The 23,330-nt window shown below is 50.6% G+C and overlaps 1 protein-coding gene across 4 annotated transcripts in view; it reads left to right on the plus strand.

Moving 5' to 3' along the window:
- Positions 1 to 23,330, plus strand: part of HECTD4 (HECT domain E3 ubiquitin protein ligase 4) — a 2,216,728-nt gene that overhangs the window by 1,354,451 nt on the left and 838,947 nt on the right. The window lies entirely within an intron of this gene.

Genomic DNA, 23,330 nt, shown 5'->3' on the forward strand with positions numbered 1-23,330 from the left:
GTAAGCTTGCTAAGAGGTCTTCGAAGGACACACCACCCCTTTCTCCACCACTCTGCAGACACGCCTCCTGGTGCACCACTGGTTAGGGAATGAAGGCCTCTTTACTCCTGAGAGGCTTGGTGCTCAAGAAGCCCTCCTGCTAGCTCTTGTAAGTCCTACGCATAGGAATTCCTGAGCTCTGGTTGGAGGCCCAACCCCCTTTCTCCACCACTCTGCAGACGCAACTTCTAGTTAAAAAAACTTAGAAATTAACTGAAAAAACACAGGTTTAAAGGACCTTATAGTTAGAAATTAGCATTTAAAAACCTTATAAATTCACTGAAAAAAACACAGGTTTCAGGGACGTTATTGTTAGAAATTAGCATTTTAAAAACCTTATAAATTCACTGAAAAACAGCATAGGGTTCATGGACATTATGGCTAGAAATTAGCACTTAAAAACCTTAGATATTCATGGGAAAAAACAAAGGTTGGAGGGCTGTTCTAGTTAGTCTGACATTTCACTTGTACAAAGCCAGAGAAATTCAGCCCAGCTAGTTAGCTGAGGTAACTATAACTCGCGCCCCTGAAATGCACTGCTTATGACCTCATATATTACATTACTTGTCATTTTACAGCTCAGCATGGACAGCACTGTGCTAGTCCTATGCTTAAAGACTTTGATGTAGAAATGGCAAAATACTTTGTCCATTTCTATCTTGGCGTGGATAGCACTCTGCTAATCCCCTATGCTTAAAGACTTTGATAGAAAAGCAGACATTTGAGGTGAGCATATCTAGAGTGTCTCTGGTGTTGAGGGCGCTCTATAAAACTACCCAGAGTTCTCTGCTTCTTTTTTTGCATAATTTATGCGTCACTCTATGCCTGAAAGGGTTTTGTTTTGATATATATATATATTTTGCTGTCTGTTGTTGTCTCAGTATCTGATGGTGAAGCTCCAAGATTAGGTAATCAAAATGTAGCTTATTTACTATATACAGATGATCTGGTACCCCTTGATCCAACTTGTAAGTAGACATTTTAATCATTTTTGGCGTTATATCAACTGTAAATCTATCCTAGTCTCAGGTGCACAATAGAAACTATAAGTGTTCGTGATTAGTACTTTAAGAGCTCCACTGAAGGGAAAATATTACACAAACTGTTGGAGGCAATACGTTTGGAACTTAGGATAGCTATTGCATTTGTGGTGGGTGTGGCACCCTGTTTACCCTGGGCATTTCATCTGATCCACTGTGAGTAAAACCTCTGTGAGGAAATTGTCACATTTAGAAATATTTGTTTAAAAGAGAGTTGGCAGCACATTCCAAAAAAGCTTTCTATATGCTCCAGAATTGTTTGATATGTCGCAGGTCCAATTTGAGTCTTTGATGTTTTCAAGGTTGAAATCACTGATAAAATCACTTACCTCAATGGTTAGTTCAAAATAGATATTGAATTTTGTTAAAAAATGGATAAATATAAATTAATGTTATACTCTTATCTTATCCTTATCTGACCTTGAATCTAGATCTAGAGCATGGGGTCTGTTGCATATCTTTATTATTGAGAATAAATGCATATGATGGCCTGGGTGATATTATCAACTACCTTGGTTTAGCCTTTGCCCCCACTCTGTTCAAATCCAAAGGAATCAATCTCCAACTATTTAAATGAGGGGTGACGGCTGAACTCGGTAGTTAGAGGTATAAGACACTCTTGTTATTAACCCTCATAGCAGCTTATAGAATGAGAATCAAAAAGTAGCTTTTTCGTTTTAGCTTCTATAAGAATCTTTGCTATTCACAACAGAAAAAATGCTTAACAAAATTACACCAGGCTTGACATGAAACTAGAACTAGAATCAAGAAAGTACATTTGCTGGGTTTGGTGTAAATCTTTTAAGTACTTTTCGAGAAATGACCACTACAAAAATGTATCTGTAAGTTTGAAAGGATTTACAATTAGAGCTAGCTGGACTGGGAACTCAGGATCACATACTGTCCATGGCTGTAAGCTTAAAAAATAATAGCCTCCCACTGGATGAAAGTGTTTTTTCTCCTGTCTATTTTGGGCCAGTGGTCCCAAAGTTGGGCCCATGGACCCAAAGTTGGGCCCATGGACCTGAAGACACTCATTGGCTGGATTTAATTGAAAAGTTTACAATCGCTATAAAACTATGCAGGGCACTGTGTCCTGTTTAAAAAGAAAAAAAAAGAAAAGAGCCAAGAGGGGTTAGGAGTAACATTCCCTCACTCACAGTCTCATGCGGAGGGGACGACTTCCAAAGAAACCCCTCATTTGTTTGATGTTTGGTCACACACAGTGAGTTGGCTTTATGTGCTCTTTGTAGGCACAGATTTCTTCTTATCTGCCCACAATCTTGGATCTCCTTGAAAGCTCAGATCCTTGCATTGGATTTAACTTGCTACCAGCACTGATTCTGAAACCCAAGGTGCTCTTGAAAGAGTGCAACTAGAATGCTTATGCTCGTCTCTAGGGCCTGGTGCACCTTGTGATATCATTCCTTAAGTGACAGGAAGTGACTGTGGCATTGGCATTCCTCCAGAAACTATACCATGGTGCAGAGGGACAAACCTGATAGCAAAGAAAATGGATGGGGACGATGTATTCATCCTCATAATCCTTAATCTTAAATGGTGCATTCATCAGGAATCATAACATGGTACTGTTTAAAGAATCATTAGTGGGTCATGACCCAAAGAGTTAATGTGTGATTTTATGAGGAATTTTCAGTGTAATTACTAAAGTTATAAGCTCCCAACATTGCTGAGTTTATCCTTAGTTCAGAAAAGTTATTGGTGGTGACACCAATGCAACTATGGGAAATATCTAAGAAATTAGATATTACAGAAAACACAACATTGAGGGGAGAAGGGATTCCATTTTTACTCACCTCCCCATGACGCCTTTAGCAGGTTATATAATGTGTTTGTAAGTCATGCAATGTATGATAAGTGCATAGATACTATTCATCTGGGGAGAATTATATCCGATAACGCTGTCATCTGAATGGCATATACTCTGTGTAGAACAAGATCAACATTCTGACTTGGAGAATGAGTCAAAGTATTACAGGACCAAGAATTCAGATTAAGTTTAAGCCAGGAGTTGTCACCATTACCAGATGTTAATTGGTGATCGATGAATGAAGAGTATATGATAAAAGTTGAAATAGGGGTATGTCTTAATAGAGCGTATGGTGTGCCTCCATAGCCTAGAAAAGAAGGTCAGGGACCTTAAGAATATCCTACAGCTGCAGAGGTGACCCCATCAACTCCAAGTTGGATCTCGAGATGTCGGAAAGAAAATGAAAACTGTGTGAATTATATACCAGAATCAATAAGTATCAATTATCATAGATACCAGTTAGAGTTTGGGCCTGGAAGATGTGCAATAGCCAACATTAGACCATTTCCATATCTTAGATATCAATTGCTGAGAGACCAATGAAACCCTCTTCCCCCTAGTTGCTTCGGTTTAACCCAGGGACATAGAATTATCTGACTTGCAAGCAAAGTGACAACCTACAGCTCTGCAATATACGGAATCAAGGAGACCCCAAGGAAAATATGATGTCCCTTATTATGGGGTGTATGATAGAGGGACTAGACAAATCTGTCAAGATTTGGAACAAATTACACTGTCCCTAATAGGTGACGTGGCATTGTTAAAGATTGTTGTGCTTTATCAGTCAATGCCTAGCAGTGTCTCAGGGAGCAATTTGTCTATTCCTACAGAAAATCTTGATGGAGCTAAATGTTGTGTCAATAATAATGATATGGGCATGCTCACGCCGGAGTATCAAATTGGCAATACTTAAACATCTATATGAATGGGGGGGATAGTGCTGCCAGATTTGTAGTTGGATTATTTGATAGCGCAGCTGCAACCTGTACCCCAGTTGCTGGACCTGACTAACAGTAGTTAATGATTCCTTCTGACTGGCCTACCCTGTGCTATTTGTCCAGTTGTCTAATTTCTTATATTGATGATATCTTGTGCGCTTTAAAATGGTAAAGTTGCTCTTTAAGATAACCCCCTATTTGCTGTAGAAGTTGGATTCTACAGCATTGGGTGATTTACTCGCTAAAGATAAGTGTTTTTGTAACATTTGGGGAGGCTCAGGAATACATTGCCATTTGGGGTGGTTTTTGTTCTACACCTAGTTGACAGTGCAGCATTATAAATCAGACACCTGCAGAGTTATAAATCTAAACAAGAGGTGGTAGGCCTATATCCTCTATTTCTGACAGATATTTCTACCCGCTGATTCCTCGCCCTTTGAATTTTCCCAGGAAGCCAGACATGATTTGGAAAGTTTACAATAGTTCTTCTGCACTGATAGGTGTCCTCAGGTCTGTCTCAGCATTGGTTACTGCCCAGAAATTATGTTATATATATGACATGTCTCCAGTGTTCCCATGTGGAGTATTTTCCCAAAAGTTCCTAGATTATACCTTTTTTTGCAGTGCTAGCTAGAATATCTAGCACTGTCTAGAGTTCAAGTGCTGTCGCTTCTGCCCTGGGCAAATTCTGACCACCGCGAGGCCTGCTTGTGATGCTTTAGGTTTAAGCTTGACTCCCAAGTTGTGGACGCTGTGCAGCCTCATGGACTCCAAGGTTAATAAAAGAGCAGACATAGCTGTTAATAGCATGTATGCAACGAGCGCCAGTTCTATGTTGTTCGCGTTCCAGGTTAAAATCAAAGTCTCGGATGTCTCCCTCCTCAAAATCATCAAAGGCATAGTATAAAAAACATAATAAAAGGCGCAGGCGAGAGGCCTAAACTGAAGGTGCTCTGACTGGAATAGTACAACCACATTGCTGGCTTACCCCAGATATTCTCTTGGGGATTCTCTACCGGCTGAAGATGTAGCCACACTGGCACTCAGACCCCAGACAGTTGTACCTCTACTGACACCGACCTCGTTTCCGGAACCTATAGCTAAGAAAAAGACCATTTACTGTGCTCAGAGAAGTACAGAGATTAGTAGAAGAGGCTAAATATAGGGAAGAATACAAAACCAGACCTTTGCCCAAAGATGAGTTTCGGAAAAGGATTCATAACCTATTTGGGACTGACTCAGACCACATCTAAATGTCTCATGTAATACTGCATGTAATCAGTGATAATAGCAATAAGATGGTCAGCTTGCTGCACTCTGCCAGCGTGGGTGCAGCAGATTACGTAGACCTGCAGAATGTATGCAGTCTGCATACATCTCCGGAGGTGGACTTAGTGTTTACTCCAGGGCCCCTCTGTGGGGAGATTAAACCTTCGCTGAAGTAATTAAGAAGTTGCAGAGGTACTGGATTTGCCTCTGACACACTGGGTTCAATTGCTAGAGCAATGTGATCTTTTGTCTCTTTTAATGCCATGCTTGGCTCCGCTCAACAGACTTACCAGAGATGTCCAAGCCATTCTAATCCACATGCTATAAGATCTCATAAAACATAATATAATTTACCTTTAGCATAACTCATAAATTTTGGTTAAAACCAATAAAATGGTATGAGTTGCATTAAAAAACTCTGATATTCACTGAAAAATGCACACTGAAAGTGAACCGCTGTAATTCACTAGTTTTGGTTATGGAAGCAAACCATAACTTGGGTCCTTCATGCAAAGTTTAAAAGCTCACACAACACTGATGACATTTTAAATGAAGTTTTTGATACCATTTCTAATATCAGCCATTATACTGCTGCACACACAGTTTTGATTTCAATCAGTTGATGCAAATGGTGTTTCTTTTACTAGCATCAACTTTTTTAGAGTAAAATATTTTTGGGGGAATTCATTGTTTTGGAAGTAAAGGTTCTGTTATAATGTTTTTTTAAGTACAGAATACATTTGTATTTGATATGTATGTTGTTTTATAATCTTGTCACAGTGTGTGGTAAGGTCAGGAGCCTTGCAGACTCCATCCTGTGATGAGCTAGGAGAGGGCGAAGTGAAAAAGTACGACACTGATAGCTGAAACCTGTTTATCACTGCACAGGTTCTAGCTTTCAGTTTCCTTCTTCAGTTGTTGAGGCCAGATAGAGCCATGCTTCTGCTCAGCGGGTCTAGCCAGCATATACTGCTGAAGTTAAGTGAAAAAATAATTTTGTTTGAGAATGAGTGATGGGGAATGAGTGAGTACAAGTGAATGAGTGACTGAGTGTAACAGAGTCAGAGTGAGAATAAGGGAGGTTGACACTGTGAGTGAGAGTGAGTGAAAGTGAGTATGAATGAGAGTGCAAATCAATGAGTGTGAGAGGATTTAAGGATTTTTAACGGTAGGTAGTGTGATAGCAAATTAGTGTGAGCAAGTAAGTGCAAGACAGCAGGAGTGAGTGTGTGTGTTGGTGTGTGTTACTCTTTCCATTCTTCTGCTGGCCCTGGCATAGAGGGTACCCTTGGAAAAATGCTGGCACTGGCAAATTAGAGGTAATTTTTGTCATAAGGAGTACTCATAGCAAAATGCTGATGCTGGCAAACTGGTCATATTTGTTTACACAAGGGACAACTAGTACTAAATGCTGGCACTGTTATGTTAAAGTTATGGTTATGTAAGCTAACCAAAGTTGTTCCATCTCACACATGACATTACTAGTGTTAAGTGACGTGATTGATGACATCATCCAAATGTACAGTTGTTTTGCTCACTGTGCATAAGGAAACCATATTAATATTTATATTTATATCTGATGGAGACTTCTAGCCGCAGATTTCTTATCTTAGAATTATTCCCAGTTATCAGACTGGATGCAGAATATTTTTTTGGGGACCTACCGGCGTGCAGTACTCCTGCATGCCGGGAAATCAAGATCCCGGTCAAGAGGAAGGTCCCAGAATCGGTTGTGGAGTCTGAGGTGGTTATTGCATTCCAAGTCGTCAAGCCAGTCAAGTAAGTCTCAGTCACACAAAAAGAAGAAAAGACAGGAGACAAGATGAGGGAGAATGGCTCAGCGGATGAGCCATTATCTAGGCTAGCTCTGCGCCTCCCGGCGTTTTGTGGGAGACTGAGCAACCTTGCTCAACTTTAAGAGTTTTATGAGGCCATGACCTTATATCTGAGTGCCTGTTCCCTGTGGCATGCCTTTGGGCCTCAGGGGTTTAGGAGTGGCCCCTACTGGATCTACACTGGTGGCTCCTGCACCAGTCGGGCCCCAGGGATCCACAGACAAATCTGGATCATGCCTTGTCAACCCTCACCAGCGCCAGTTCTGAGGGCAATGCTCCCAGCACCACCTGCGCCCACCAGTGGTGCCGTCCCCAAGTCTGACATGGAGCCAAAAAGGCGTCGCCCGACGCAGACTGAAGCAATGCCTTCCAGACCGGAGCCTGAGCCTTATTCCTATGGGCTAGGGCTTGAGGAAGAAGGCAAAGGGTCGCTGGGCCTTGAATACCAGTCTTATGAATACTTCGACTGGTGTGAGGATCTGGGTGAAGCCAGTGTACTGGACACTTCTCCAGATACTTGCACGTTTTCCCCATCTATCATGGCTATTGAGGAGGTAGCCTAATTGGCTATGGTGGTGCAGAGTGCAGCTGAGGTCCTGGACATAATTTTGCCCCCTGTGGCAGTCAAGACTACTTTCTTGACAGAAGTGCTTCAACTGGAAGTGTCCCGTTCCAAACCCCTTCTCCCATTCAACGAAGCTCTTACTGATGTCCTGCTTGGGACCTGGTCCAAGTACAAGAACGGGCTTCTGTGAACAGGACAATTGCCCAGATTACCCCACCCCAAAGAACTTGGTGGTCCAAGACTCCACTGCATATGCAAATCCTGGCTCATTCCCAACCGTTCCGCTGAATAGGGAATCTAAGAGGCTGTACAATTTTAGACAAGAAATGTATTTCTTCCACCAGGCTGGCATTAGTGAATGCTGTGTGCCTTTTGGGCTGCTATTCCCACGCCCTGTGGGATACGGTTGCGCAGGTGCCGCCAACGGTCCCGGAGGAGGCCCAGGCCATGCTCTCCCAGGCTGTTGCGGATGGGAGGTATGCAACTAAGTTCACCATTAGATGTGGACTAGACATCACTGACTCACTAGGCAGAACCATTTTGTCAAAAACAACAGTTGATGGACAGAATGCAGAACAATGTCATACATTCACCCAAGTACAGAGATCTGGGCCTAAATCCATAGTTTTTTTTGCTCACCATGCCATTCCAGTTTGAACCCAACCATATGCAAATCAGTCTTGACCCTGTGCTCAATGGGAACAGTCCAGCCCGAACTGCCAAGCCAGGTCCTCCCTGGACTGGAAACAAGCATCCTTGGACCGGTTTCGGGCTTTCAGCCCTCATCAGCCAGGATAGCTTGAACCCAGTGGCATGGAGAGCACAGGACTCACGTCTGAGCATACCCGTCCCACTCGGAGTGACAAATGCAAAAACAACAGTTGATGGACAGAATGCAGAACAATGTCATACATTCACCCCAGTACAGAGATCTGGGCCTGAATCCATCGTTTTTTGCTCACCATGCCATTCGACAGAATGCAGAACAATGTCATACATTCACCCCATTACAGAGATCTGGGCCTAAATCCTTCATTTTTTTGCCCACCATGCCATTCCAATTCGAACCCAGCCATATGCAAATCAGTCTTAACTCTCTGCCCGATGGGAATAGTCCAACCCGAACTGCCAAGCCAGGTCCTCCCTGGATTAGAAACCAGCATCATAGGACCAGTTTCGGGCTTTCAGCAGTTCAACAATTTTGTCAACAGTTGCCCTGCGACCCCACGTCTGGTTGAGGCCTACTGGCTTTTCTGGGGAATGTCCAAACATCACTTACGGACATGCCCTTTGATAGCTCCAGTCTCTACGAAGACGAGGTGGATTCGGCACAGGAGTATTTTAAGGACTGCGGGGCATAGGACCAGATTGTTGGGCCGTTCCATGGCCCATCGTCACCCTCACTCCATCTTTTGCTCCTTTTGTGGCCACGGAAGGGGCGTACAGCCACGCCCTTACCTGCCCAGCCAACACAAGTGCAAACTTTTCAGCCTCTGCATGGCTATGTCCGTGGGTCGGTGGCCAGTGGTCTTGTCAGTCCACCACCCCCTCAGCATCTGCAGCCTCCATACCCTCCTAGTCTATCCGTTTAACATCATGGGCACCCAGTGGTTGACAGGATTCACCATCACCTGCACTACTTGCAGACTATAGCATCACACAGGTGGGTTTTACAGATTCTCTGAAGAGGCTAATCCCTCCCCTTCGAGACTACGCCTCCCTCCATGCCACCTACTTGCGACAGGCTGACAGAGGACCACCTATCTCTTCTCTGCCAGGAAGTGCTGGCTCTTTTGGCCAAAGGAGCCATAGAGAGAATGCCAATGCCAGAGGTGGGTCATTGTTGTTATTCCTGCTACTTTCTGTATCTAAGGAGGACGGAGGCCGTTGTCCTAGCCTCAACCTGCACTGTCTCAACTTATTCCTCAAGAAGGAGATGTTTAAAATGCTCACTTTTGCTCAGGTCCTGTCTGCCCTGGAGTCAGGGGACTGAATAGGTACAGTTGGACTTGCAGGACACATATTTCCATATTCCCGTCCCACCTGCCCACCGGCGTTACCTGCTGCTCACTGTGGGCCACAATCACTTTCAGTGCACTGTGCTCCCCTTTGGCCTCACCAGCACCCCTCGAGTGTTCAACAAGGTGATAGCAGTGGTTGCAGCTCATCTGTGGAGATCAGAGGTGCCAGTCTTTCTCTATCTCGACCACTGGCTGTTGAAGGTGGGCCCCAGGCTGTCGTCTCCCACCCCCAGACTATGGCAGACCTCCTGTATTTGCTGGGGTTCACAATCGACGTACCAAAGTCTCACCTGACTCCCTCCCAGATACTCTGTCATCTGAGCTTTTCTGGAAACGTAGCAATTTCGGGCCTGCATTCCCTTACAGCGAGTTCAGGCTAGAATAGCGATGTTTCCGCCTCTATGCTGGACTTTGGTAAGACCCACTCTAAGGCTCCTGTGCCTTATGGCCTCCTGCATCCTACTAGTGGACCATGCCAGATGGCACATGCGGGCTCTGCAGTGGGACCTGTAGTTCCAATGGGCACAGCATCAGGGAAATCTCACCGACCTAGTTCAGATATCGGAGGGAACCACAAATGACCTGCAGTGATGGCTGACAAACCGTGATTAGGTCAGAGTCAGACCCTTCTCTCTTCCCCACCCAGATCTCACAGTAGTGAAAGCATTTTTACCATCCCTCAACGAAAGGTTAGTTCAGATGTTCACAGACAACACTACCACCATGTGGTACTGCAACAAGCAGGGCGGAGTTGGGGTTGTGGACCCTCTGTCAAGAGGCCTTTTTCTCTGGACTTGGCTGGAACAACATGGCATTTCTCTGGTGGTTCCACATCTGGCCGATTCTCCCAAAGCCAGAGCAGACAAAATCATCCGCCGGTGCCTTGCAGATCACAAGTAGCATCTCCATCCAGAGGTGGTGTAAGATATCTTTCAGCAGTGGAGAGAGCGTTGGTTAGATCTGTTCGCCTTCGAAGAGAAGGCACAAGGCACAATGTCAGCAGATTTGCGTATTAGAGTTTCCAAGATGGCTCTCACTCAGCAGTGCTTTTTGTTGCAAGTAGAGCACAGGTGTCCTGTTCGCCTTTCTCCCATACCGCTCCTGCTGAGAGTGCTCAAGAAGAATAATAGGAGTGACTGGTCCCAAGTCATCCTTGTGGCTCGGGACTGGGCACAGAGAGTCTTGTGTCCCGAGCTTCTGCAAATGAGCATCGATCCTCTTGTCAGACTGCCCCTCCGAGAGCATCTTCTGTCGCAGCAGGAGGGGAGGGTCCTCCACCCAAACCTGTCCACTCTCTGCCTCCTTGCGTGGAGATTGAGCGGTGACAGTTGACAGCTTTTGACCTTTCTGCTGAAGATGTGAGGTTATTCTGTCAGCCAGACGTCCCTCCACGAACCCTTTGTCTGCCTCTCTGTCAGATGTTCTTCTTTTTATTTTCTCTTTGGCCCAGCAGGTCTCTGCACTTGGCCCTCTGAAGGGCTACCTTTCTGCCCCATCTTCTTTCCTTCAGCAGCCAGATCAGCCATCACTTTTTAAGTCTCCTCTTGTACAGAGATTTTTGAAGGGGCTTACCCATCTGTTCCCCCTTCTCCTTTTATTATGCCCCAATGGGACTTTAATTTTGGTTCTTAGCTTTTTGATGTGTGCTCCGTTTGAACCTCTGCACAATTGCCCCTTCCGGTTGCTGACTATCAAAATAGCCTTTTTAGTGACAATAACTTCTGCTAGGAGGGTGAGTGAACTAAGGTACTGTCATCTCAGCCTTCTTACCTGACCGTCTTTCCTGACAAAGTAGTGCTCTGCTCAAGGCCTCCTTTCTACCTAAGGTAGTAACACGTTTCCATCTGGTTCAGTCTGTTACTCTGCCCACCTTCTATGCACCTCTGCATACTTCTAAGGAAGAGGAGCATCTCCACTGTCTGGACCCCAAAAAAGTGTTATCATTCTACCTTGATCGAACTAAAGGGTTCCGGGTGGACAACCAACTCTTTGTTGAGTACGTTGGAGCAAAGAAGGGGGAGTTCAGAAGAGGACCATTTCACGCTGGGTCCTCCTCTGCATAAAAATGTTACATCTGAGTGAAGAAACAGCCTTCTAAAGGCCTTAGGGCCCATTCTACCAGGGCGAAAGCAGCTACCACGCTCTTCAGCATGGTGCTCCGGTTAGTGACCGATCAAGCGGCCACATGTGCATCTCTGCTCACGTTCGCCAGACACTATTACCTTGATTCTCAAGTTCGCAGGGAGGGCCTCTTTAGCCACTCTGTCTTGCAGGATTTCGTTGTCTAAAACCTTTCTGCAGTTCCTCCACAGGGGATAGCATTGCATGTGTATCTGTTCAAAGGTAAGGAATCTGCGGCTAGATGTCTCTATCAGATGGACAAGTTACTTACCTTCGGTAATACCTTATCTGCTAGAGACAGTCGGATGAGAGCGGCTGTTCTCGTCACTTCGCGGATGCCGCCGATTAAGAAAGGGGCACCAGGTGAACGGCTGATAATTGATGTTTCACCGTTTGGGGTGATGTACTGAACACACCAAACCAATCTTTTGGAGGCGACTCTTGGCCTCCAGTCAGATCCAATTGGATTACCTGTACAGCCAGTCTTGGCCACAGGTCTAGGTTGCACACTTACTGTCCTGATGAAGACTCGCGGCAAAGGGTTAAATGTCCGCATTGCATAGTCGAGTCGAAACGTCGACGCCTTCAACCTTGACCAAGACCTGTACCTATCACTCACCTTACCATACCAAGAAAATGTATTGAATACAGACAAAATTTACAGATTGACATGTAAATTGTTTATGGACAGGTCATATGTACACTGATCTTCATTATCAGTATTTGAAATATTGTATTGCTCTTCGTTAATTCAAGATTCACCTTTCTAATTTCCCATCAACACCACTTTACCTTTTACCTATCCTCTTGTACGCAACCTTAGACTAGTATAAGAATAATTGAATTGTTTTATAATAAATGACTGAGAATTTATTATACATCTTCATATGTGTGGCTTATTGTATTGATGCAAAGAGAAGTTACATCTATGAGCATCAGGAACTTTGTATTAGGATTCATTAACTTATCTGCAGACATTAAATTGCAGTACAAATAGCGACTTTAGTCTAAATCTGGTCATGGACCACTGCATTTATTCCTGTATCACGCGACTCTGCCCAGGCGTCGTCCGTGTACGTGATGTCAGCGTGGTTACATAAGTCCCACCCCGGCGCGCCTACGTCAGTTTTTTCTTTTCCGTGTGCAAAGCGGATCCAGTTCATGCCCAGGCCTGTTTAGGCCCCTTTTTTCCTTTGTGTCTGTGGGAACAGTGTGCGGATGCCTTCGGGCTTTAAAACGTGCTCGTCCTGTGGATGCCTTATGTCGGCGACGGACCCTCACCTCATTTGCATGTGGTGTTTGGGGGAAGATCATGGCTCCTCTAATTGCGAGGCGCGCCAACAGTTGAAGCCGAATTCGCGGCGAGAGCGCCGGATGAAACTTCTCTCGTCTGTCCAGGTCGGCTTAGTCACCTCGATCAACTTCTGTGGAAGGGTTTCGTAGCAGTTGTCATTGTCCCCATCCCTCTCCTATGCCGCAAGAGCGTCGCTCCCCGATTGGTAAGTGTCGCAGTTTGTCCCCGAAGGGCTGGTTCCGGCCTGTCGGGGGCGTGGGCTCTCCGCGGGTAATGCGCCCCACCCATCGTCCCCCTATCCACTGTCTCCTGAAGAGGGGGAGTTGAGAGCCCAGTTGGAGACATATGTGGCGACTTTGCAAGCTTCACTGGCTTCTCCTCCTCCTCCTTCCCCTCCTGGGACGTTGACGGATCCCTTGCGTTGTGGGGAGCCCTCCGCGGCGGCGCCGGCGGCTCCCGTGCCGACTGGCTCGGCTTCAGGCTTGGAGGATGTGGTGATGTTGGGGTGCGGCCCTTCGGGGGTCGCTCCTTTGGACCACGGCACCTCTGCTTCGCCGCAAACTCCTGCAGGAGGCCCTGTGGCATTGCGAGAGGTCACCGGGGCTCGGGTTGCATCCCCGAGCCCCTCTCAGCCCTCTGGACAGGCGGTAGCCTTGCCTGAGGCTGAGGTGACACCGCTACGGCGCTGGCTTCTGCTGGCCCTGGCGGCGCCAGAGGGGTCGGCGGACCCCCCTTGTCCCGTCATGGGTCGAGGCTGGCGGGTGTCCCCTCGTCCTCCCCCGGGCCCCTCTCGTCCCTCCACGCATGTGGCTGCCTCGTCGGTGGTCGAGTCGGAGGTTGAGTCAGCCTTGGCGGCGCCACATGGGTCGGTGGACCCACCCTCGTCCCATTATGGGCCGAGTCTGGCGGGGGACTCCTTGTCATCCCCCGGGTCCCTCTCGCCCCTCCACGCAGGCGTCTGCCTCGTCGGAGGTCGAGTCAGCACCGTTTCGGCACTGTCCCTTGGCCACCTCAGCTCCGGCCCAGCCCCGGTCCCCTGAGCTGTGTGGCGTGGAGGAGGCCTGTCCAGCGTCTCAGTTGGCATAGGACGATGATGATGTCCTGCCTCGGGCTGTGGACTCTACAGCGCCAGACAGGCTTTGGGTCGCTTCAGGGACGGCCGCCTTAGCTCCTCCGTGGGCGACAACTGCAAGCTGCTTTCCCCACCGCGGGGCCCTATGGAGGCAGACGGGCCTTCGCTCGCACTGTGTCCACGTCTGTGGGTATTTTGCGCATGGAGGATCCAGTTGCCAATTTCCCCGCGGATCACCTCCTGGAAGTTCTCCACCAGGGCTCTGGTGGGAGGGTGCTGCTGCTTCCTTTTGAGGGTTCGCTCCTTTCTTCCCTGATGGGGACTTGGGGACATTCCGCGGAGGGGGACCCGGTGCCACAACACCTTTTGCACCAGCACCTTTCAGCGCCGCGTGACCCGGCGTGTCTTTCCCTCGACCCCTCTCCCTCGATCCCTCTCCCTCGATCCCTCTCCCTCGATCCCCCTTTTGCGGACCGCTTTTCCCTCCCTGCCGCCGCTGTTGTCTCCTCCATCACGGGAGGCCCGATGGCTTGACTCTCGGGGGCGCAACATGTTTGCTTCCACCAGTGCGGCTCTACGGGCCCTCAACACTTTGTGTGTTAGCTAGGGCCACCTCTTGTTTGTGGGATTCGGCCGAGTCCCTGGGTTCCACCACGTCACAGGAAGATGCTAGAGTTGATTTGTGGCACAATGCGTTGGATGGCCGAGAGCTAGCGGCGTTTATTCTTTGCTCTACTCTAGACATATTGGAGGTGCTTGGTTGTGCCATGGCTTCTTCGGTTGCCCTTCGCCGCCATGTTTGGCTTCGGGACAGTGTATTCCCGGAAAATGTTAGGGAACGGCTGGTTGACCTTCCCTTCGATGGCACTCTTATGTTTCATGCCTCAGCGGACTCGGCCATATGGAGGTTCTTGGCAGGGCTTCGGCCGCCGCCTCCTCCTCCTCAGTGACCTGAGAATTGGGCTAGCTCTTGATGATGCTCTCCTTTTGGGCGAGTCGCCCTCGTTGTTGTAGTTCTGTGTGCTTTATGGCTACTCGAGTCCTCCTTGTTGAGACTGGTTCTTTGGCTGCTGGATGGCCTTACTTCACTGTGTGGTTTTTGCTTGGGTTATCTGCCCCAGGTTAGCCCTGAGATTAGGCCTCCTGTTTTTCTCTTGGGCTGCTAGTCAAGCCTTCTGCAGGGGTCTTTTTACCTGTGATTCTTTTGTTGTCCTCTGCTGCGGAAGTTTCTTCCAAAGAAGGTTCCTATGTCTTGGGACTTAACTTGCACTATGTGGGGGCAGTGGTGGCTGTTATATAGCTTATGCTGTGCTGGGGAGTTGTGGTCACCTCCGGGCCTCTGCTCTCCATGGCGTTCATGTACGTTGCAGGTACAATTCCCTGTTGCTGGGTTGGAATGCCTTGGTGGTGCCCCGGGGTGTCTTCCCCGGGGTCGCTGCGCTGTTTGCCAGGTCTGCGGCCTGGCGTCGTGGCTCTAGTTCTGCTTCTTTGAGTCGTGTGCACGGACCCCTCGCTGAGGTGTGTCTGGGTTCCTCTTCGCCTTCATGTTCTCTGTCCTGGGGGCGGAGATGGTTTTGTGTTCATCCTTCTTTCAGACGCAGCCTGCCCGGTCTTTCGGGGGGCCCTGGGCTCCTCTTCCTGCTTCTGACTGCTTTTTGCTGTTAGCGCCGTTCTGTGTGGTCTGTTGCCTTCTGACTGTGGTGGGCTCGCCTTCTTTTCCCTCTTCTCCTTGGGCCCTCTGGGTTGTTCTTCATCCTTTTCCTTGCCCTGGCATTGGATGGGGGTTCCTTGGCCTTGTAGGGGCGTGGGGTGCTTCGACCTCCCCTGGCCTTGCCCTTGGTTCCTCTGTTGAAGGTGTATGGGCTTCCTCTTTCTTCTTTTCTTCTTCCCACACCCCTCTTGGGGTTGGTGATGTTCTGCTTGTGAAGGTTCCCCTTGCCTGGAAGGGCGGGCTCCTCGCCCTGTCTGTTGGACTAGTCCCCTGTGGGGCCCTCTGTTATGTCCAGGCTGGTGGGGTCCTTTGCAGACCCTCCTTCCCCGTGGGTATGGCTAGGGTATCTATTCTATGTTAAGGAATCTGTGGCTAGTAGTCTCTATCAGAGGTATGAGTTACTTACCTTTGGTAACAATGTATCTGATAGAGACGATTCTGGCCGCAGATTCCTTCACGGCCCGCCCTTCCTCCCCGTTCTGCGAGGACCTTTGGCTTGGTCTTCTGCACTCGCCTCCTGGTGGGTCTTCTGTGAATGCATTCTTTCTTCTTTTGACAGGATGGTTTGTCTTGTTTCTTGTTCCTTTCCTCCTCTTTGGCGATTTGGAGGATGGGTCTAGAGGTACTGCTGTGCCCCTCTGCTCTGGTTGTTCCAGGATTGAGGCTTGCCTTTACTCTCGTCCCGCTCCTCCCTCCCTCTTTGTTACTAAGGGTCCTGGCACCTCTGCTAACCCCTGGGTTGGGGTCATCTGGCCGTGCCTTGCCCTTTGTTCCTTTGGGGGGTTGTCGTACTCTGTGATGGGGTTGCCTTGGAGGTTTGTTGTTCCCTGTTTGTCTTGGAACTGGTGCCCCTTCGTTGTTCTTGGTTGGGGTTATAATCCTGCCACATGTTGTCATGACATTTTGCATATGTTTCTTGTCTCAAGGAGGGAACTGTCTACATGCTGGCAGGGTGGCTACTCAGGGCTGTGCTCCGTTCTTTCTTCATTCCCAGCCTTTGGGAACTGCAGTGTTGGTACTGCTCCTTATGGTGTTGCTCGTCACCATTCCTTTTTCCACTTTTTCTGCTCTTTCGCACACTGTTCCCATGCTCCCACAGTTTATCTGATGGCCGCGTTGTGGCACGGAAAAGTTCTCAGAAGAAAACTGACGTAGGCGTGCCGGGGTGGTACTTATGTGACCTTGCTGACGTCACGTACGCGGAGGACGCCTGAGCGAAGTCGCGTGATGCCGTTCCCTGGCGAGCAGGGATGCTGTGGCAAAAAAGTTTCCAGATCCAGTCTCACGCCTAGGGATAATTCTACATCTGAAAGAAACAGGTTAGTATTAGATTCCTTACCTTAGAATATCCCCAGGCGTCAGTCTGGATCCGGAAACTTTTGCGTAGCAGTACCCCTGCGCGTCGGTAGGCGTCGTCTGCAGGCGTCCCCTGCGGCTCCGCGTCGTCGGCGTCGTGCGCCGTGATGACGTCGCTGGAGTATATAGACGCCGCCTCCGCGCGCTGACGTCAGTTCTTCTTTTTTCCGCGCCAGTTAGCGCAGATCCGAAGAGCAGTACTCCGGTCTTTTGACCAAGTGTTTGTAAAACTAAATCTTTCTACGGTGCCGGTAGGAGGCCCGGGTTTAAGAGTTGCGACGAGTGCGACCGCATGATGTCGGTCACCGACCACCATCGACTCTGCCTCCGGTGTCTGGGCGCGGACCACGACGTGGAGTCCTGCGTCGACTGTCGGGCCTTGACTGGAAAAGCTAGGCGGGAGCGGTCCCGCAAGCTTCTCGAGCTCCGGGTGTCGGCCCCGCGTCGAGAGCGGTCCCGGTCCGGTCGGAGGTCGAGGGAGCGGTCGAGGGAACGATCGCGGAGCCGCCATGGGCGCTCCGGGAGTCGCCACCATTCCTCCGGCTCGTCAGGTAAGCACCACAAGAAGTCGGGGCGTCGCCATCGCACCCCCGACTCCCCCCGACGCCCGCGTGATGCGGCCGGGGGCTCGGGTGACCCCACCCCCGCGGCCCCGCGTGGGTCGCCGACGCCGTCTACCCCATACCCGTCGGTCCCTGGGGAAGGCGTCGCGTGAGGAGATCGAGGCCTTCCTCATTGCTATGAGGGCGAGGTCTCCTCCGGCGGGGCCTACGGCGCCTGCGGGCCCGTCGGTCCCGTCTGGGGGCCCGAGCGGTTCGGGTGCTCCTGCCCCGGCGCCGCCGGTGGCTCCGGCCCCGGCGCCGCTGGTTCCCTCTGGTTCGTCGCCGGCTGGTCTCCCGGCCTCTCCGGCGTCGGTTCCTGTGGGCCAACCCGTGGTACCGCCCCCGCGTGGTGCAGCGACTCCGCCGTCGGCTCCGGCCGGCGTCGGGTCACCGACGCCGCGCGGCGCCACCCCCCTTTCCTCCCCGACTCCGGACGCGGAGTCGGACCGGCGTCGGCCGACGCCGGATCCGACGCCGATGGGGCCCGTTGACCCCGATGTCTATATCGTCGACCCAGAATATGGGTATGATGAAGATGAGTATGGAGAGGGTTGGGAGGGGTCTGAGGACCCTCTGTCCCGTGCCTGCCAGTATGATGTGGACTGGGTAGGTGATCTGGGTGATGCCAGTGGCCTGGACGAGTCGCCCAACCCTGGGTTTGTCTCTCCGTCCCCTGTGGCGTCTGAGGCAGGTGCTGCCTATTCGGTGGTCCTGATGAGGGCTGCCAAGGCCTTGCACCTTGAGCTCCCCGTCGCGAAGGTCAAACCGAACATTCTGACCGAAGTGTTTAAACCGCAGTCATGCCCCCAGGAGCCTCTGCTGCCGTTTAATGAGGCCCTGACGGATGTCCTTTTGGGCACCTGGTCCAGGCCCGCTTCTGGTGCGCCGGTTGACCGGAATGTTGCAAGGCGTCACCGTCCATGCTCGGACGACCCTGCCTTTTTATCCACCCATCCCTCCCCGGAGAGTCTGGTGATCCAGGCCTCCACTTCGCAGTCCGCATTTCCGTCGGCTCCGCCCGATAGGGAATCAAAGCGGTATGACCAATTTGGTAAAAAGGTCTTTTCCTCTTTGAGCGCTGGACTGCGGTCTTGTAATACCGCGTGCCTCTTGGGCCGCTACACCCACTCCCTGTGGGATACGGTCGAGGAGTGTCTGCCGCAATGTCCCCAGGAGGTGCGGGACAAGCTCACCCGGGCCTTAGTTGAAGGCCGGGATGCGGCGCGGTACTCGATCCGTTGTGGTCTCGACACGACCGACTCGCTGGGACGGGCGATGTCCACAACGGTGGCGATTCGTCGCCATGCTTGGCTGAGATCTGCCAACTTCTCGCCAGACGTCCAAAATTCACTCATGGACATGCCATTTGATGGCAGTCGCCTGTTTGGTGACAAAGCGGACCACGCGCTGGAGCGCTTCAAGGACTCCAGGGTCACGGCCAAGTCCTTGGGTCTTTCGACCCAGCGCCAGCAGACGGGTTCGTTTCGGCCCTTTCGTGGCCAAGGGAGGGGAGGTCCCACACGTGCTGCCAGCCACGCGACGCAGAGCGCTCCCCAGCGCGGTGGCGGCCGTGGTTTCCGCCGTGGTGGCGGTAGAGGCCAGCGGCGTGGTCAGTCCACGCCTCCCTCCGCTGCTGCATCCAAGCCTTCCTAGTCCGAGCTTTCGGGCTCACGTGACGCCAGTGGGTGGCAGGGTTCGCCATCACCACTCCCGCTGGCGCGCGATAACATCGGACAGGTGGGTGCTGCAGCTTGTCCGAAGGGGCTATGCCCTCCCCTTCGAGTCCACTCCTCCAGCCATGCCACCGCAGAACCACCGTGTGTCGGGGGACCACTTGACACTTCTGCAGGAGGAAGTTACGGCCCTCTTGGCCAAGGGGGCCATCGAGCGCGTTCCTGGGCCAGAAGTAGGGTGTGGTTGCTACTCCCACTACTTTCTGGTACCCAAGAAGGACAAGGGAGGCCTGCGTCCTATCTTGGATCTACGGAACGTCAACGGCTTCCTCCGAAAGGAGAAGTTCAAGATGTTGACTTTGGCTCAGGTCTTGGCTGCTCTAGACCCACAAGACTGGATGGTAGCGTTGGACTTGCAGGATGCGTATTTTCACATCCCCGTCCTGCCGGCCCACCGGCGTTACCTGCGGTTCACGGTAGGCCACGAGCACTTTCAGTTTATCGTGCTCCCATTCACGAAAGTGATGGCGGTGGTCGCAGCTCATCTGCGCCGGTTAGGGGTTTCAGTCTTCCCCTACCTCGACGACTGGCTGTTTAAGGCGGGCTCGCCCCAGACAGTCGTCCACCACCTTCAGATGACGGCAGACCTCCTGCACGAGCTGGGGTTTTCCATCAATGTGCCGAAATCACACCTGTGTCCCTCTCAAAAGCTCCTTTTCATCGGAGCGGTTCTCGACTCGGCGCAGTTTCGGGTTTATCCTCCGGAACGGCGGGTCCGGGATATTCAGGCTCTGATTCCCATCTTTCAGCCGTTATCCCGGGTTTCGGTCAGGTTGACGCTGCGGCTTCTGGGGCTGATGGCCTCCTGCATCCTTCTGGTGCATCACGCCAGATGGCGGATGCGGGCTCTGCAGTGGGACCTGAAGTTTCAGTGGGCCCAGCATCAGGGCAACCTATCCGACCATGTCCTGATCTCGGAGGGCACTGCGAGACAGTTGCAGTGGTGGCTTACGGACCGCGATTGGGTCAGGGGCAGATCCCTCTCCCTTCCCCAACCGGAGCACGTGGTTGTGACGTACGCGTCCCTCCAAGGCTGGGGTGGCCACTTGGGAGAGGCGGAGATCAGAGGCCTCTGGTCTCCGGCGGAGTCCCGGCTCCATATCAACATGTTGGAGCTGCGGGCGATTCGCCTAGCACTGAAGGCATTCCTCCCCTTTGTCAACGGGAGTGTAGTGCAGGTGTTCACGGACAACACCACCGCCATGTGGTACTGCAACAAACAGGGCGGTGTGGGGTCGTGGACCCTTTGCCAGGAGGCTCTGCGCCTCTGGCAATGGCTGGAACGTCAGGGCGTGACTCTGACGGTTCAACACCTGGCAGGTTCTCTGAACGCCAGGGCGGACGAACTCAGCCGTCGGTGCTCGGTGGATCACGAATGGCGTCTGAACTCGGACGTGGCGAGAAGCCTCTTTCAGCAATGGGGAGAGCCTTGGTTAGATCTATTCGCCACAGAAGAGAACGCGCAATGTCATCAGTTCTGCGCGTTGGAGTTTCCAAGACGGCACTCGCTCGGCGACGCCTTTCGGCGCGAGTGGAGTTGCGGTCTGTTGTACGCCTTTCCGCCTATACCACTTCTGCCCAGAGTGCTGAAGAAGATCAGGCGCGACCGGGCCCAGGTTATCCTTGTGGCTCCGGACTGGGCTCGAAGGTACTGGTATCCCGAGCTACTCAGCATGACAGTCGGTCCCTCGATCCGCCTGCCCCTTCAGGAGGACCTTCTGTCGCAGCAGCAGGGGACGGTCCTCCACCCGAACCTGTCCAGTCTCCACCTCCATGCGTGGAGATTGAGCGGCGACAGTTGAGGCCATTTGACTTGCCTCCTGAAGTCTGTGATGTCATTCTGGCAGCCAGGCGTCCCTCCACAAAGTCGGTATACGCCTGCCGGTGGAACAGATTTGTGGCATGGTGCACAGCAAAGGCTGTGGATTCCCTTTCTGCCCCTCTGTCTGAGGTTCTCCTCTTCCTCCTTTCCCTTGCCCAGCAGGGCTCTGCTCTGGGCACTATCAAGGGCTATCTTTCTGCCCTTTCCGCCTTCTTGAGGCTACCTGATCAGCCATCTTTATTCAAGTCCCCTATTGTGTTAAGATTCTTGAAGGGCATCACGCACATGTATCCTCCAACTCCGTTCGTGATGCCTCAGTGGGACTTGAACCTGGTTTTGACTTTCCTGATGTGCGCTCCCTTTGAGCCCCTTCATTCCTGTCCTCTCCGTCTTCTCACCTTAAAGACGGCCTTCCTGGTAGCCATCACCTCTGCCAGGAGAGTGAGTGAGCTCCAGGCTCTTTCTATTCAACCTCCTTTCTTGTCTGTTCATCCTGATAAGGTGGTTCTTCGGACTAGACCTTCTTTCCTGCCCAAGGTAGTCTCTGCTTTTCACATTGGGCAGTCCATCACCTTGCCCTCCTTCTTCCCGCCTCCGCATCCTTCAAAGGATGAAGAGCGGCTCCATCGTCTGGACCCAAAACGTGCGCTTTCATTCTATATGGATCGCACACGCCAGTTCCGGGTGGATGACCAACTGTTTGTTGGCTACGTGGGTGAGAAGAAGGGAAGGGCGGTACAGAAACGGACCATCTCTCGGTGGGTCGTCCTGTGCATCAAAGCATGCTACTCTTTGGCTCGGAAGGAGCCTCCTGTTGGGCTGAGGGCCCATTCCACTCGGGCCACGGCGGCTACTACTGCCCTGGGCCGGGGAGTCCCTTTGCAGGACATTTGCCAGGCGGCCACGTGGGCCTCGCTGCACACCTTTGCGAGGCACTACTGCCTGGACAGTCAAGTCCGGAGGGATGGCTTCTTTGGCCGTTCGGTCCTCCAGGACTTTCTGGTGTAGGTTGTATTGGTTCGCAGACCCACCACCGGGGTTGGTATTGCTGGGGTATCTATTCTAAGGTAAGGAATCTAATACTAACCTGTTTCTTTCAGATGAACAAGTTACTTACCTTCGGTAACGATATATCTGTAAGAAACAGTAGTTAGTATTAGATTCCTTACCGCCCCACCCATCCTCCCCGTTCTGCGAACTGATACCTAGGGTTAAGGACATCCATTTCAGGGCCCTAGTTTTCAAATGGCACCAGTGTTGGTTCTCGCATGGCTCTGCGTGTTCTGGCGCGGAAAAGCTGTGTGCAAAGAACTGACGTCAGCGCGCGGAGGCGGCGTCTATATACTCCAGCGACGTCATCACGGCGCACGACGCCGACGACGCGGAGCCGCAGGGGACGCCTGCAGACGACGCCTACCGACGCGCAGGGGTACTGCTACGCAAAAGTTTCCGGATCCAGACTGACGCCTGGGGATATTCTAAGGTAAGGAATCTAATACTAACTACTGTTTCTTACAGATATATCGTTACCGAAGGTAAGTAACTTGTTCGTTAAGGAATCTGCGGCTAGAATCGTCTCTACCAGATACATCATTACTGAAGGTAAGTTACTCGTCCAATTATATGACAAGTACTCTGATAGTAATATTTTGGTCTACTTTAGCTAGAAATATTGTTTTGTGAAATATGCAAATTATGTGGTACATTTTTAAATCCATAATTACATAATATGCTGTTTATTATCCCTGTTGGTTGGGGAGAGGAGTCAAGACTCACTTTACGCTTCACCTTTTGAGAGTCTTGGCCTCTCCTCACTCAACAATGTTTAGCGTAAGATCAGTGTTCTCACTTTCATACAGGTCATCACAGTGGCATATTTAAAGGGGATTCAAAGAGCTTTCTATTTGCACATAACTTTGGTACCGTTTGATACATCTGCACAAACTTTGGCAGACATTGAGCAGGTTTAGCTTTCTGTTGATATGTCAGGTTTTGTCCATATCCTTCAGACAGCAGAGATAAACTGGGGAAGCAATAAAGATTGTATTCTCTAATAACGTTTGCGCTGTTTAAAGAATCTG

Source organism: Lissotriton helveticus, chromosome 11 (assembly GCF_964261635.1).
Source record: "Lissotriton helveticus chromosome 11, aLisHel1.1, whole genome shotgun sequence".
NCBI lineage: Eukaryota > Metazoa > Chordata > Amphibia > Caudata > Salamandridae > Lissotriton > Lissotriton helveticus.